Source organism: Gossypium hirsutum, chromosome A01 (assembly GCF_007990345.1).
Source record: "Gossypium hirsutum isolate 1008001.06 chromosome A01, Gossypium_hirsutum_v2.1, whole genome shotgun sequence".
In the NCBI taxonomy this organism is placed as follows: Eukaryota; Viridiplantae; Streptophyta; class Magnoliopsida; order Malvales; family Malvaceae; genus Gossypium; species Gossypium hirsutum.
The window spans coordinates 79,350,171-79,364,418 of record NC_053424.1 but is presented as its reverse complement, the minus strand read 5'-3'; positions in this window follow the sequence as shown (position 1 = coordinate 79,364,418).

Here is a 14,248-nt window from a genome sequence, read left to right as displayed (position 1 = left end):
TTTCTAGGGTGAAAGCGAAAACTCTCTCTTCTTTAATGGAAACTAGTATAATTTTTATTTTGAAAAAATATATTCAATAGTTAAGAATAAGTTCTCTTTATTTTTCGACATAGTAACAATCTTTCAAAGTTGTGTTAATAACTCTATTGGTACCATCTATTTATAGGAAAAGAAGGTAGAACCCTTATTGAGTTGTAGAGGTTTATTTCAAATAGAAAAACAACTTTCTACTTAGAGTAGGTGTAGGGTGTAGGGTGGACAACATCTCCTAGTATTCCTACTAGGGTTGTCCCCCCTTTATATCCATGAGGGGTTTTTGGACTTCTCTCACATCGGGTTCAATTATGAGTGCTTCCCAGACTTTTGACCCAGTACTTTTTAATTTGATCCAAAATAAACTTTAATATTCTATATTGAATAATTCACATCCTAAGTTTACCCGCAATAAAATTATGACAATTTTACCCCTGGTAAAATTTCTAAAAAATTATGTTTAATATTTTACCACTCAACATGTTCACTATGGCCGAATGGTTTTTTTTTTCATTTTTGGGCTTTAAAATAGCCCAAAAACATAAACTCATTTTTTACCCCAGTTAAAATTTTTAAAAAAATATGTTTAATATTTTACCACTCAACATGTTCACTATGACCGAATGGTTTATTTTTATTTTCGGGCTTTAAAATAGCCCAAAAACATAAACTCATTCTCTCAATCAGTTTTAACTAATTCATCTACATTTACAAATGAATCATTTCTTATTTTAATTTCCATTTCCATTTTGAGAAAGCCACATTCATTTCCAAATAATTCCATTTCTCCATTTTAAATAAAACCATATTCATTTTTGAATGTTTTCCATTACTCTGATTCTATTCATTCTGTTCATTTTGATTCAAATACGCAATTCATTTTTGGTTTCAACAAGCTAGCGGAGGAACCAATTAGATATATGTAATTAGGACTCAAATGATTTATAATTAAATTATTGTTTTTCGCCTATTAATTATAAACTCATTTAGCCACGAAGTCATTCCACTATAATATCGTGATTGAGCTTTCCCTAATGGCATAACATTACAAAAGCAACTACTTAGTGCTCATCCAATGACTTTGCCATAAGTGTGTTACCCTCATAGGATATCCTTAATCTTTTTTAGATAATATTCATTCTCCCAATATGATCTTACTTTATCTCATGGTAACTACTACATCTTCCTTCATGAAAAGTCAACTACTATCAAATAATGATCAAGTCATCCATCACAAAGACGAACGACCCATGACCATGTTTACTTTTCATCAACAATGTAATGCCAATGAGAAGATATCATTTACCTATATCTTGAGCTATGAATTCCATTTTTGTGAATGGTGCTACATACTGCAGAAGTTGTACACCCAATACAGCAGCTTTCGGTTCCTTATTGATTCAAACTCAGGCTTTTACTTACATCGAAGTTGTCATCCACACAAGATTTAGGTATGCCACACTATGAACATCACAAGTGATAAATCCATAAATGGATTCAGGATCTATTCTTCTTGGGTTCAATCCGATGTATTATCAGTCCAGTCAGTGACATCTATGTCTCTATCTTTTGGGAGTCATCTACTCTGATGCCCAAGACAAAGAATCTCCACAAATGGACTTGATAGATGACATATTAGCCTTTCAATCAGTTTGCTCATTTTCGGTTAGACTACGGACATGTTTAGGTCCGTCTACTAATATAATTTGTTTTTTTGTATTACGATTTGACCATGTAATACTGCTTAATATTAGTTAAACATTAGATAACTAGTGAGCAACATTTGCTTCCATTTTTCTTTGCGTGAAAAACCATGTGAGGACAATAGACAAAGTATCATGAATAATACTATTAGACAATATGTTCGAAAAATTACAAGTGTACTTAGACAAAAATACTACACTTAGGACACCAAATCCAACAATAATTACTTTTTTGGACCTAGTTTTGGGTATGTACCTAGGTCTCTAGGTAAATTTCCATGTCTTGAGTACATTTCTATATAATTTTGATATATTTGGTATAAATGGTATAGTATAGTTTGGAACCCTTCGATACTTTTGAATTGAAATTTGAACGCAAAATTCTTTCTGTTGAATGAATGACTTTTAGCTTATACTTTAACTTGGTAGTGAAATCATGATCTATTATGTTAATTGTCTGGATATTGTATGTTCTATTTTTTACTTGGTATGTCAAATGTGTTGAAATTGATTTGGATTCATGTTTTATGTGTTTAGGTACTTGTAGGGGTCCAATTACATGACTCACATTGTTTAATTTCTAAGTTCCTAGGATAATGTCTTGAGACATCAAGAACATATCCTGAGACCTCAAGAACAAAAACTTGGATTTCATGCATTCTAGGTACTTGTCTTGAGACATAAGGTGTCAAGTCTTGAGACATAAAATGTCAAGTCTTGAGACATAAAACATCAAAGCTCAATTAGTGAAAATTTAGACTAGGATCTCGAGACATGGTCCACTGTCTCGAGATATAGGGGTCAAGATCTTGAGACATCGTTCTATTGTCTCGAGACTTCAAGATTTGAACCCAAAAATCATGAAAATAGGGGAGGCATTTGTCGATACAGTGGCATGACTTCACTGACTCAAGACGTTACCATGCGTTTTGCTAGATTAACCCATGATTCATAATTTGGCTCTGTGTTTGATCATATTTGATCTTGAATTAATATACGTGAGCCCATTTGAGTGCATTTATTTTTATTTAATACTCACAACATCATTTAGTTGAACTTGTCACACTTTGTAACATCTCGAATTAGGGCTTAGTTAGAATAGTGGATTCAAGACCACAAATTCGGGATAGAAATAATTATTTTATGGATGTTACAAGGTCCATGATATATATGCATGCCTATGTGAAAATATCGATGAGAAATTTTACCGATAAAGTGTCCAATTGAGTTATTAGGACTAATTTGCAATAAGTGAAAAAAATGTGTTCTAGTTGATTTAAGGGCTTAATTGTGATGAGATTTGAAATTTGAAGTCCTTATTTGGCAATTAGACCATTATATGTCATTATGGACAAAAATGGACATAGGAAGGATAAAATATCAAAGTTATAATGGAAGGGCATTTTGGTCCATTGGTTAATAAAAGAATTAAAGGGAAAAATAGTCAAAATTTGTGTCCATCTTCATCCTCCTTGACCGAATTTCACAAGAAGCCATAGCTAAGGTTTCTTTCATCTTTCAAGCTCAAAGTAAGTGCACTCTAGCCCCTTTTTTAATGTTCTTTATATTTTTGAAATCCTCCTAGCTCGATTTAGCTATTTCTACCTTTAATTTGATCTAGGTTTCATGTTCAAAACATACCCATGAATGACATGCTTATGCTTTGATGCATAATGGAAGAATATGAAGGTTTGAGGTGTGATAAACAACTTTTACTAGGTGGTTTTTGATGAAATTGATAAAAAGAACCTAATTGTAAAAGTTGTAGAAACTATGTGTAAATGTATGAATAAATGAAAAATGTGGGTTGGTATAAGAGGGAAAATGATTCGGCTAGGCTTGAATAATGTAAATTTTTAGGGGAAAAATTATATTTTTTCCATATCGTGATTTTTGGACTAAAATGAATAATGCATGTATTAAATAAGCTAAATGTGCTATTATAGATCAAGAGAGACGAGGGATAAACCTTGATTGAGGAAAAGGCAAGGTTGTTGACTAAATCGCAAATTTGCCATATTTTGCACCAATGTAAGTTGTGTGTAAGTAATTCAACAACTCCAATATTACGTATTTAATATTTGACATTATATGATACATGTATGTATGCTTTAATAAAATTGACTTGTGATGATCCAATGGAAGTTTAGTGATAGCCTCGTGTCTTAGAAGCCCGGGTGACCCAAAGGAATACTTAGGACTTAGATGTTGTGACACCGTGCTAAATGTGCCTGTGTAAGACCATGCCTGGGACATGGCATCGGTGATGATAAATGTGTCTGGGTAAGACCATGTCTGGGACATGGTATCGGCGATGATAAATGTGCCTGTGTAAGACCATGTCTGGGACATGGCATCGGCGATGATATATGTGCCAGTATAAGACCATGTTTGGGAAATGGGATCTGCGATGATATGTGTGCCAGTGTAAGACCATGTCTGGGACATGGCATTGATAATGATATGTGGGTTCATGTAAGACCATGTCGGGGACATGGCACCAATCCCGAGTGTCCTTTAGTATTCTGTGGGTTCAATGGGCCATTCAAGATGTTAGGTTAAAAAGTGGAGTGATATGAGTAAAAATGTACGGTATAGGTACGTACGTAAATCTCATGAGTATTGAACTCGATTCATGATGGGAAATTTAGCATGAGTAGAAAGGAGTAAGATAAGCTTAATGTTTAATGACATTTAATGTCAATTTTGACTATGTTCATTTGTGCAGTATCATATTGTGGTGATAATTGGTAATATGTTTAATCCATGAATATCTTGACTTATGTTGTTATTTTTTTACATGCAACTTACTAAGCCCTGTGCTTACCCTTCTCTCATTTCCCTTTTCTTTTAGCATCATCAAGCTAGCTCGGGGATCATGGACGTCAGAGCTTGAGTCTCACTATCAACAAATCTTTTGGGGTATAATTAGTTTACTACATTTAAGTATGGCATGTATAGGGGACGTAGTATTTTGTTATATGTGTCATATTTGTTAGCCAAAGTGATGGCTCTTTTTGGTATATTATTTCATTCTATATATGGCTATGAAATATGGCTTATATTGATTATTAGGTTGAAATCCCTAAATATTGTTACATGCATGAGATGTGTTATTACTTTTGTGGTATGTGCCAAATGGTTGATAAAATGTAAAATTTATGTTTGATGGATAAATGATGCCAATTGGTATGGTCACTATATTAATAAAGGTAAAGAAATGTATTGAATGAACTTAACAAGTCAAGGAGTCCCAATTAGGTAAACTTGATATGAATTTATCATGCATGAGTTAAAGCTATAGATGTCTAAGTAACCCTTTTATGACATGTTAACCACCATTGGCATATGAGTGTGGTGGGGTTGTTAAGGGTGACAAGAGGGCTTGGAAAATAGCCTCAAATTTGTCCACACGGTAGACACATTGGCATGTGTCTAGGCCATGTGTGACACACGGTCAGCCTCATGGGCGTGTAGTTCGGCCGTGTGTCCCTTGCACCATAGTTTTACAAGTCAGTATGCATGGTAGTAAACACACGGGAAGAGACACGGCCGTGTGTCTCAGCCGTGTGGAGGACATGGCCTTAGGACATGGGCGTGTGCCCAAGCCGTGTGAAGTCTACACCTTAAATGCGAAAATTAAATTCGCCACAAGGCCTAGCACACGGGCGTGTGACTTGGCCGTGTGATATTAAATTTATGCTGATGTCATAAACAGGGAGTTACATGGCCTGGAGACACTAGCGTGTCCTTTTGTCCACACGGGCATGTGACCCTGTTTTAAGAAAATTTTTCTAAAGTTCACAGTTTAGTCCCGAACTGCCCCCGATGTATGTTTTGGGCCTCGTAGGCCCATATAAGGGACGATATGCATGTTCTTGAATAAATTTTAAAATTTGAACGAAATTTTATGGCCCGATTTTACATAGCAGTGTATGTTCAAGTCCGCAAATGCCTCATATCCTGTCCCGGCATTGGACACAAGTAAGGGGGTGTTACACACTTAATTTATTTTTAGCTTTGGTGCTAGTTTTTAATATTTATTTGAGTTGTTTTAGCAATGAATGTAACGTCTTATATCTTAATGGTGAGCATTCAATTGAATCAAGTGAAAATTTTTTGAGTTAATCAAGTTGACGAATCGTATTTTATCATCCTAACTCGATTTGAAATTTTCCCGAATCTAGTGAAATAAAATTTTGAGTTAAATCGAGTGAAACTGTTCGAGTTAAAATAAAAAATAAAATTTGTCAAATTAAAATCTTGTTACTAAATAAATAATTTTATGTTAGACCACATAAATTTGAAACCATATATATTTCAAATCTTTTTCAAAGAAAAAATAATAAAAAGTGATACTTTAGTATGATAAAGTTGAATAATTTTTATTTATTTATATTCCAAATTTTTTATTTTAAAAAAATTTTAAATTTTTAACTTTGTATATTCTTTATATTTTTTAAAACTTTTATAATATTTTAAATATATACAAATTTTGGAGTTTTTATAAATATTTTTAATTTTATTTTGAAAATTTTAGAATTTTTTGTATTTTTTGTTGAGAAAGACACCAATTTGCTTGTTTTCAAAATTGACAGGGACCAAAGGGGTATTTACACCAGTATGTTATTCGAATTATTTGAGTTTACTCGAATAACTCAATTCGATTAACTCTAAATTAGAAAAAAAATATTTTTCGAATCGAATTAAATTTTACTCACTTCTATTGTATCTAATTGATTTTCAAATTAGACGTAAAATGATATAAGCATATTTGATTTCAATGGGATTAGAAGTTGTGTGACCAAATTTTAATTTGTTTTTTTTTAATATTTCTTGACAAAGAAATAAGCTTCTTTCTCCTCCTTAATTTTTTGGTTAGGTGAATCAAATATCTTGGTGTAGATAAATAATAAGGCAAATCATTCAACTTTTTTCAATCATCTTGTCAATCATTTACATTTTGAATAACGTCACCCCCTAAAGAAAAACTTGAATTGAGTTGTTAACCCAGATTCCTAAGGTAAAATTACCTCATCAGTAAGCTAAAAGCACATGACCGGATCTTTAACACTATTTTCATGAATTCAGATTGACTTATTCAAAATCATATTTAATAATAATAGTAATAATAATTTATATTTTAAATAATACAAAGTAATTCAAAACCAAGGTTGTATAAATATTGAAAGAAATGGAATCATAGTGGTGGCAAACAAATGTAATCACATTTTGAGAACTTCATTTAAAGATGGAATATGAAGGCATCAAGGCCTGCCCCATCTTTTGAAACTTCAACAACAAAATTTACCGATTATACATACCAAATTGAATTAATTAATTAATTAATTAATTATAAAGTCATGTGATGGATGGATGACATATAGAGGGAATTCAGAAAATAAATGGGAAAAGCGTGCGTGTGGGGTGGTAGGGTGGGGCCGACATTGATGATGATTAGGTGAATGGGAACAACACACGGAACATAGAAACCCAGTGGTCCCTACCTTTGATGATTGGATGGGGAACCAAGTGTGGGCCCCTACTTGTCTTCTTGTCTTCCTCCTCAACATGTGGACCCCCCAACACAAATCCTCCTCCTCTCCTTAATTATTCTTTGTTTAAACCTTATTGTTTCTTCTGTACAGCTCATGCAACGCGAGCTTTGTTTATAATAATTTAGTGCTATCGATAATAATAATAATAATAATAATAGAGAATTTAAAAATGAAAAAGAAGCTTAATCCTTCACCTTTTACCAAGAATGACTAACCCCATGCGTTTGACAATCTCCCACACCATAAACAAACAAATCATGCTCTCCCACAGTCCCCACTTTAGTAGGAGGACAATCGAATTCAAAGCTAGACAATGAAACATACCTGAAAATTTGAAGATTGCCTGAATCCAACTTCTACATGCTGTAATTAACATGTCTGGCTGCTATGAACTCGTAAATTTTGTTTATCTCCAAGAATGAGCTAATGGAATACAATTACCAAGGACGGAGACATGCCTAAGTCAAGGGCAAGGGAGATGCTACTGATATACGTTTATGGCCAACTGATCATCCTCTAAGACTAAGTGTAGCTGAGTTATTCCGTCATAGATGCGTGTGGAACACCTACCTCCATTACTTGAGTGGAAAGCCAAATATTCGTTTCTCCACACCTAAACCTTGTCAGTGCTTTTTCCTTTCCATCACACTCAAAACCAGCCCTAATTAAGCTGAGATAGATATTAAATGAGCAAAAACTTTAATTATGTACTTCATAATCCTTTATGACTCATAAGGCTTTTCTCCAAACTCAAAAGAACAATAAAATAAAATAAAAAAACATTAGCAGACAATGAGCAATAATACCTTTGAGTCGTCCTTTAATGCCCTGTTAGCAGTGTCTGGCCAATGTCTTAATATTTTTTCAATAATAAAAAGCCAAAGTTTTGGTATCTTTGGCTGTTCTTCCCTTATAACCTACTCTACTTTTTTTTTTAATAGCATAATATCATAATATCAAAGTGAATAGCGATGAACAAAATTCGATTCAACTTTTTAAAAAAGTAGAAAATAAAATCGAATTTCGAATTATTCGAATTAAATTAATCAAGTTAATCAAATTCAATCGATTTTTTTTCGAATTTTAAGTTCGAATCAAATTAAATTTTTACATTCTAATTATTCGAATAAACTAAATATTAAACTCTTTTTACTTCCCTTCCCATCTCAAACTCTTTTATTTTCCCCAAAAAAATTACTTTTCCTCAAACCCTTAAAAATTTTTCCTTTTATTTTCCCTCCAAAATTTTTACTTCTCTAAAAACCCTCAAAACTTTTTTCCTTTTAATTTCCTTCTAAAACTTTTACTTCTCTCAAACCTCCAAAAAAAATTTCCTTTTGCTTTCCCCCAAAACTTTTAGTTTCTATGAAACCCTAATTTTTTTGAATATATATCTATTCTTTATATTATTGAATTAAATTTCACATTTTGTACTATTTATTTATTGAATTGTTTTTAATCATACTGAATCTTTATCAATTTCTGTTAAAATTAAATTATTGATGATGCCATAAAATATTTGTGTTAAAATTTTTTGTTGGTATCAATTTTACATTTACCTTTAAAATATTTTTTATTAAAAAATCACATTTTTTTATATTTAATATATTTTTTTTAATTTCAAAATATATGGTGACAAGAATTAGAAGATAATTGAAGCAACTAAGCAAGTAAAGAAGTTAACCCGTATATAAAAGATTAATATAAAAATTATGAGGGGATGAAAGTTAATACCAAATTTAATTATGGCAGGTGGTAGTGGCTACGAGGACCCAAAGTCCTTTTTTTTTGTTTAACTTGAACAAATATATTTGATTTGATTTGATTTGAATTCCATCTCATTCAACTCAATTCGAGAAAATTTCAAATTGAATTAGGATGATAAAATAAGATTTGTCAACTCGATTAGCTCAAAAAATTTTCATTTGATTCGATTCGATCAAATGCTAACCCCTAAATTTAGGAACCTCGCCCTTTCTATTTTTCTTTTATCCAACATCAATTCATAAACCCTTAATTTCCCAGCCTTAACCCATGAGTAAAAACTCCATTCAATTTGATTTTTTTTTAATTTTCAATTTAATCGAATTGAGTTATTGTATTTTTCAAATTAATTCGAATAAGTAATTCAGTTTTTCAAGTTTGAGTCTAATTGAATTTTACAGCTTGAATGATTCAAATAAATTTATGTTAATACCCCTTAGATCCCTGATAATTTTAAAAACATACAAATTGGTCCCTCTTTAAAAAATTAAAAATAATATTCTAAAATTCAAAATATTTATTTCAAGAATTTTATAAAAATATATATAAATTCAAAAAATTTAAAAAGCATATTAAAAATATATATAAATGCTAAAGGGTGAGTATTTGGTACACTGACAATATACTTTTTTTATTCCAAAAGCAACCCTAAAAAATTTACATGTGCCTCTATTTTTTAAATATATATATTAATAATTGATATAACCCTATCAGACAATTGTCAACCCCTGACCCTGTTTGTGGAGTTTAAAAACTCTACTAAAAGTGTACCGAATATTTTCCAATGTTAAATTTAAAAAAAAATTAAAATGATAAATTTGAAGTCTTAGACAAGGAAATAATCAAATCATGTTTAACATACTAATTATCTTGTTTTCTATTATTTTGTTTTAAAAGATTAGTTTTCAAATATGTATGGTATATATGTTTTTCAACTCAAAATTTAGTCATATTGTCAACAATATTTTAATATGTCTTTTTTTAAAAAAAATTAACTTGAACAAATTTATTTGACTTTAACTTCCATTTCACTTGAACAGCAATATTTTCACCTTTTTTCACTCGATTCAACTCAATTTGATTGAACGCTCACCCTTAAGTGTAACAACCACATAAGCAAAAGAGAAGAGATTGCCTGAAACTGTGATTCTACGTCATCCTTATCCCTTTCCAATAAGAGCATGACAAATCAAATTTTTCCTTCTGATTTTTAGCATTTTTAGTTGGATTTGAATTTTTTCTGGAGGAAAAAGTTGAAAATCAGGAGAAAAATCTGATTTTTCATACTCCTATTGGAAAGGAATAGCGATGACATGGAATCACAGTTTCATACAATCCTTTATCCTTTCTCTAAGTAAAATTACCCAAACCGGTTTTTATTATAAACACCATAAGATAGATTAGATATCAAAGAACCTAACTACAATAGTTTGTTGTAGGCTAAGCAACGACCTAGAAAAACTTGTAACACCCTATACCTGATTCGATCGCCCAATCCGGATACCGGGTGCCACATCAACCCGAATAAATTGTCAACATTTCTATTCTAGATTAATGTTATACTTAGACAACTTAAACTTTTGTTTCTTATTAATACTCATGGCACTAATTTTTAACTATTTACAACCCGACAATTTTAATGATCCAATAACTACTTACAATTTACAATTCGACTCCAAACAAACTCATTCAAACTTCAATCCTGAGGCATGGCCTCTAGGGATGCCCCTCTATATACATGAACAACTACCACACACCACTTAACCCTGGAGGAGTCTAGCTTGGTCCTTCTTGATTTCTATGTCTTTATCTGCATTCAAGTAGCAAACATTATAAGTTCAAAAGAACTTAGTGAGATCTGCTCATACAAATTTATAAAAGAACATTTTAAACCCTAAGAAAAAGATATTTTGTTCTCGAAGTTAAACTCCCTTGGTTTCGTGAGGAAATCCTGTGAACTCAATTCTATGCCGACTGCTGGTGATGTAATGCTTGACTTGACAGTAATCATGTTCTCATCTAGGTTTCACCTTTGCTATTCCTTGATTCCAATTTTCTGTAGCGGACTCATGCCCTCAACGTAACCCTATAGTACTCATCATTTTGGTCCATTACCTTTAGATACTTCAATAGATAGTGAGTTCCCAACTAACTATCTCTTACCCAGATATCACTTGACATTTTTCCATCCCTGGTAGGCTTACAATATATCACCATTACTTCATGGCCTTGATAAACTTCTGCCTCTTATTTTTTTTGGCGGACTTTATTGACCTCCATGAGTTGACATTTCCTCTCATGAATACTCTTGGCGTCTACTCATTCTTTCAGTAACCTTTTATTGATTTCCAATTCAAGACTATATCCTATGATAGCCTATTCTGCCTTTGCTTATACAATATGGGATTTGCAACATCTCTGGCGAACTCTTAACGATTACCATCTTGTCTGAGGAATCTATCCTTCTTATTACACATAACTAAATTAATATGCTTCCTAGGTTCCATGCATCATTGCGTTTGGAAATTTCCCTTTTTTTTTTGTCGTTAGTCTGTGTTCCCAGACATGCTAAATCCATTCTGTTTTGTGACTAGTCACGTAAGTCTTGCCACAACTTTTTTGTACTTTGGTGGATCTCCTAGTTTTTTGGTCTAAGGACTACTCATGCAGCCATATCCAAGCTATGGTCTTATACATGTAACCCCTTATTTGATGTCCTAGTGGACTACTTCTTGTTTGCTATCTTAGTCGACTATTCATGTTGTCATGGCCGAGCTATGGTCTAACATATGTAACCCCATCTTTAATCTCCTAGTAGACTCTGTTGGTTGCCATAGTCGAGCTATGGTCTTACACCTTATAACCTCATTTGAGGTGTCATTCTGTAGGACCTAAATATCATCGTGTCGCCCCATAGAGCCTGCAAACCGCTATCATTATGTTGCTTTATTGAACCTATAAATCATTATCACGGTGTCACCCCAAAGGACCAGTCGATCACCATCATCACGGTTTTATTATAGCAAGCCAATCGATATCATTCCAACTCATATCTAACCTTGATGCTCAAACACCGCAGTAACCCCTCTGCAAAGCTGAAAACTTTGCACATTGCGTTTTACACCCAGCAACACTGGATTGTGAAATCTAATGGAATTTCCATTTCCCTATCCATCCGTTCACCCATCTATTTTGCCACTTCTACTTCGTCTATCTTGTCAAAATAGATACCTCTGTACTTTGCATACAATATACTCATATATTTCACGAAACACCCCAAACTCAACTGAGTAGGTTCAAACCAAATCTGGTGTGCCACATTAGCCACCGAAGTGACTCTCCGTTAACTCCCAACCTATCTTCCAACATACCATTTGATTATAACATGAAATATGCTAAGTTATTAAACAGTAATGGAATAATATCAAACACAAAAGATAAAACATGCAAGCTTATCAAACAAACAAAGGTAGGGTTCACATTTTACCTGAACAGTAAAACTTTAAGGGTTCGCATATGACACTCAACATAGGTTCTCCTAAAAGAAAATCATATGAGTTCGCAATATAGCATAAAAGCATGAGTTCGAATTTAAACATAAGTTTTCATAATAGGATATTACACATTGTTCACAAATAAAACACAAGGAATGAGTTCACACATTAATATGGGTTCACAAAGTAACTACAGTTCTCATACCTATATGGGCTTGCACAATTTGCCTGGGTTTGCTAAGTAGAAAGACTATCTCTACCAGGGGTACATATGTAATTTTTAAGGTCATAGAAAATAGTACTTATTAATATATCTAACTCACATATTATGATAAAAGGAAATACACGTGACGTTCATGCATGAATAAAAATAAACTTTATTCATAATAAAAAATAATATTCTAAGACAGGGTTTGCAAATTTAAATAAGCTTAAACTTTAAGAGAAATTATTTTAATAACAGTCAACTTATAATAAATCTAAATCCACATAAAATAATAAACCCTATTGCCTAATTCCCAGGTTCGCCAATATCTATTCAGGGATGAGCCTTGCCAAGTTATTTACCTCACCAATTCCATACGAGACCTACTTATCTGCAAAGTAAGAGAGAAGTTGGTGAGTTCATTGCGAACTTAGTGAATAATCAGGAATCAACAGAGTATGCTTAAAACACAGAGTTTAAAACATTAAAGGAAACTTAGTCTGAAATCATGTCACGAGTTAGGTTTATTGTAAAAATGCAAGAACCAGATTGTCTTTTTGCCTGCTTATCGAAAAAACATATAGGTTTGTATAAACAGTTTCAGTTGTGCTTGAGAAAAATAATTGAAAACTTAGCTTGTAAATAGAACTTGTAAAGCATAAAACATGCTCACATACTTATCTTATCATAATGGTTGAGAAACATAATATATGTTCTCGCACTTAGTACACTTATCAGAATCTTGTATTGTTGGATATTTGGATCTCCTTATAACACCTCAGAATGACTCAAAGAGTCCTTAACATGTCCTATAAGTGCAATTCAAAGCATTGCACTCTCTTGTACACCAACATGTCCTAGAGAATGGAGCATAGCTCGACATTCCCTTTATCTTTCCACATGTCTCAGGGCCTCAACGCCCGAAATCACAGAACTTATAGGTGAGTACTCACAATTCTTTAGTATACCAATATATCCAACATAAGGCTCGTAAAAGAGCATGCACAGAGACTTACCACAGAGAGCTCGTATAGGGAGCTTGCTTAAAACCACTTATTCACGTAGAGCTCACACCAAAGTGCATAAAAACATAGTTTATATAACCATAATTTAAAAAACATATCTTAAAACATAAGCTCGCATAGGAGCACGCGTAAAAATTATTTTAAAACATAGCTTTAAAAACGTGCCTTAAAAACATATTTTGAGAACAGAGTGTCAGAGCATAAAAATAGAGTTTTTAAAAAAACTTTGTTCTTGGAACTTAGTTTCAAAAACCTTAAGTTTCATGAAAAACATAACAGTTTCCACACACATGACAATTCTTAACCATTCATTGAAAAAACTAATAATTAAACAAGCTTGGCTTTGGCTTTATCCTTGCTCGTAGATAGCCCGATTGATTCACAATATAAACAAACACACAGATTACTAAGTAGACAAAGCTTACAGAATTCACAAATGCAAGTGAACCTAGTTTTCTAGACAATC